Source organism: Schistocerca cancellata, chromosome 6 (genome assembly GCF_023864275.1).
Source record: "Schistocerca cancellata isolate TAMUIC-IGC-003103 chromosome 6, iqSchCanc2.1, whole genome shotgun sequence".
In the NCBI taxonomy this organism is placed as follows: domain Eukaryota; kingdom Metazoa; phylum Arthropoda; class Insecta; order Orthoptera; family Acrididae; genus Schistocerca; species Schistocerca cancellata.
In genome coordinates this window covers 155,725,336-155,729,391 of record NC_064631.1, presented here as the reverse complement: position 1 = coordinate 155,729,391, position 4,056 = coordinate 155,725,336, and the positions used below count along the sequence as shown (strand labels likewise).

Below are 4,056 nucleotides of genomic sequence, written 5' to 3'. Positions count from 1 at the left end.
CCCCCCCCCCGCCCCAGGACGTCAGGACGGAGTTTCCATTTTTTGCAGATACGTACAACAATCATACTAGCTTATATGTGTTAAATCTTATTTCACAGCAACCAGTAGGGTATCTAGACATGATGACATTGGGTTAAGGCAGTGATATCCGAGTGTACATCGTTTTCCCGTCTCGCTACCACTGAACTAATGTTGCAGTTCCTTACAGATGTATCAATACTGTGAACGACAAATCTCAAGACAGAATACACGTACAGGGGTGGGAGAGTTAGCATTTCGAGACACCTGAACAGCGGCCGACATGAAGTTCGCGAACGGATCAGTTTCACCGCCCTTCTCTGCGCAAGTTAGGTGTAGATGTAATTGATTTCCCATATGCGTCTGACGATAGAATGTATATTCCGAAATCGTTGATGTATGTTATATCAATAATCAAAGTGAGCTTGCAGAAGTCCGTCATAAAACTGTATTGCGACAGCGTACCTGTATGATAACTATGGAGTAATTAATCTCTGTTCTCTATATACTATTTTTGTCCTCGTAAGCCTCATATTCAGATTTGATGGTGGCATTATTGTGGTCTGAAATGAAAGCATTCGTATTTGGCTTAGTATCTCTGAAATGCTACCCATAGGGAACACATGAACTAGCCAATCTGAGCACCGCAGATAGCAAACGACTCTATCCTACAAAAGAAAAGTTGTTTCTAGAGTACCCGACATTTGTTAAGAGACTGTGGTACTGACGTTTTTAAGGAAAATCTATATAAACATTGTTTACAAGATAAGATTATACGACGATAAAGATTCTTTTCGTCAGCTACCCCTAACAATGCACGCTCAAAAATGTAACCGCCGACGGGAAAAAGGAAACACGTCTTTGCGTTATAAATTTTTGTTTGGATGTAAAAGAAGAATTTCAATGAACAGCTGGGTTGCAAATAAAAACTCGCAAGGAAACACAATAAGTACACATCTTTTATTATACCATATTCCACGCATTAATTCGTCCTGCCAGTTTCAAAACCTCTGCGTCTCGTAAGCCACTGAATACAGACTATTCGCTTATCTGGCACCTCCCCCTTCATAATGGTCGACCGTTTGTCATCTGTTGACGAATATTAGTTTCCTCCTGGACTTGAGCATTATCTTGTGTCAGCGGCACTAAGCGACTGCGAAACAACTGTGTTGCATTACAAAAGCTCAATAACCCCTGACATGACGCTTCGGCTCTGCGTGTGATGAGCGACCGGTAGCGACCTCTCGTTACCTCACTCAGATGATTAGCTCCGAGCAAACGCACGCTTCATTACATAATAAAGCCCGTGGAACATTGCTCCATCTTATTAAGTATTGCTAGCAATTTGCGGTAATGATCCTAATGCGGTTAGGAGCGTAAACATTACATCGATCATTACTGCTAACTGATATCATACATGACAGTAACAATGCATCCCAAGACCCATATTCATTATTACGCGGTCATCGAGTACGGAACATGCGACATCTCATCCTACAGCATATGTATACCTTCAGGATATTTTGCAACACGTTGACACAGATCGTTGCGAGTCGATTACAGGTGACTATCTATGAGACGTAAGATAAAATTCGTATAGTTGGGCAAAGTAGCTACTGTGTTAAGCACTAAAAGTGAAAAACAAGTAACAGAAACTTTTTTTTTCATTTGCTCATTACATTTGGAATAAGTAGCAAGAATTCTGCAACAACAACTGCGGACTTTCTTTATTCACCAAGACACAAAAAAGGGTATAGAATGTCAGAACTTTTATTTATTTTATTCATACCAGGCTTTGAACCTGCAACTGGGTTTAATAGCGGATTTTTTTTCTGCGTATTTCTTTGTGTTACGTTCTGTCGAATACTACAGCACTTCTTTGTGTTTTGCCTAAGTTTCATAAAGGTATGTTACCGGTGGTCACACATGCAAAAGGTACTTTCGTCCTCAAGTTTTGCACAATCTTGCGCTTTTTACATGTTTATCCATAACATAACTGTAGTGCTTAAATGAACTGTATCTGTGAAACACACACACAAAACCCTTAACTGTAACAAAATAGCAGCACTGTCTTTTATTTCTGTGCACAAATCGTCAGAGTCAACATAAAACTAACTATATACCTATACGGATACGGTGTCTGTTCTTTCGGACATGTCCGCAAGAACAAAAAAAAAAAAGGTTCAAATGGTTCTGAGCACTATGGGACTTAACATCTGAGGTCATCAGTCCCCTAGACTTAGAACTACTTAAACCTAAAGATATCACACACATCCATGCCCGAGGCAGGATTCGAACCTGCGACCGTAGTAGCAGTCGCGCGGTTCCGAACTGAAGTGCTTAGAACCGCTCGGCCACCGCGGCCGGCCCGAAAGAACAGACACCGTATCGATATAAGTATATAGTTCTGGCAATACCGGCCATGACCCCCTTCTTCTGTGTGGATGCACACGTATTCCCCGAGCTCTTACGGGCCTTGGTAAGAATGTCTTCCACGAGTAATGAGTGTGTTGGGGTGGGACACTACGAATGTGGTGAGTGGACATACACACTGCGTTGGCCCTGTACCTAACTGGCCCAAGGGCATCACACACATCCTTGCCCGAGACAGGATTCGAGCCTGAAGGTGAGAATGTTGGTCTCGCGGGCGGCGTATCGGTCCCTGCAGTCGCGCTATCCTCTGTGTCCTCGGTGGCTCAGATGGATAGAGCGTCTGCCATGTAAGCAGGAGATCCCGGGTTCGAGTCCCGGTCGAGGCACACATTTTCACCTGTCCCCGTTGATATATGTAACGCCCGTCAGCAGCTGGAGGTACTAATATAATTGTAATTTAAAACTAACTATTTCCCCGGCGTCATGATCCCAGCCACTAGCTTCACGAGGTACAATATAAGCCCTATGAACACCCACAATTTCATGACGGACATAGACTCGCTTGGGCTTTAGCGAATGAGAAAATGGAAGTGTCTAAAAAGCATAAAGCGAATGATCGTTGTTTTACTGTAGCAATAAGAAATGTGTGCCCCAGTATGCATATGGTCTATTATACGAAATCGGACACAGGTAAAATTTTTTGGACTAACTAGTGGCTAAAATCTGTGTCTTTTTGTCATTTTTGTACTACTGTCCAGCTCTCATGTTATAAGAACTTAGTACTTTAAATGTTAACAGAAACGTAGTAATACGACGAAAAACCTGAAGAGGAAAGAAAATTGTAAATCCTAATAGCATCTGAAACTGGGTCAATGATTCCTCGTTCCACACTGAAAAATCGTCAGTAGAATGTCCCCATTTCCCGTGTTCTTATACTAACCCACCTAGCGCAATATCGGGGAACAGCACTAAAGGTGGAAAGAGAAGGTATCGGTTAATCAAGTGATGCAAAACAGGTCGTGTGCAGTGATTCCCCGTATCGGTTAGAGGCGTGTTATTCTTGGGAGTACGCAGGTGTATCGCCTCGCCCCCACCCCCGACCTTCCCTTCGTATCAGCGTCGTCGAACGAAGCGGAAGCTGTCCAGAATCGACTTTCGGCTCACCGCTACCTCCAGCGCATCGAATCAGCGCCCACGTACGCGTCCCGCGGGTCACGTCTGCAATCTCCCTGCCCGCCCCTGAATGACAACCGTTCTGTGGACCGTTGCCTTTAATGAAAAAGGGGACGTTTCTATAAAAAAAACGCGCCAAACGTATGGGCTATCTGAAACCAATAACACACACAAGTTTTGTTGCCCAACATTCATTTTTGTATCGATCCGATTTTAGTAGAAATACGTCTGGGGATATTAGACGGCCAAGAGAAATGATTGTGCTTTCTAATATGCGTTTCCATAATTGTATTTCTTCTCTAGTTATTGTCGTGAGAAAACATGGCGCCGTCCACTGGGAATATGTTTCGCCTACAAGTGAAAACGAGTACTGTCATGCTCTATAAATACCACGCGCTTGAAAAAAAAAAAAAAAAGAAGCATAAATCTCCTGTTATGAGTTTTTGTGAAGCAGCTATCGACAGAGTGTCCCAAAAAACAGGGAGAAACATT

General features: G+C 43.0%; 1 non-coding gene across 1 annotated transcript; it reads left to right on the top strand.

Moving 5' to 3' along the window:
• The first annotated feature begins 2,703 nt into the window (after window positions 1-2,703).
• Window positions 2,704-2,777, top strand: Trnat-ugu (transfer RNA threonine (anticodon UGU)). The gene has a single exon. It is a non-coding gene; the product is annotated as a tRNA-Thr (tRNA).
• Window positions 2,778-4,056: the final 1,279 nt, after the last annotated feature.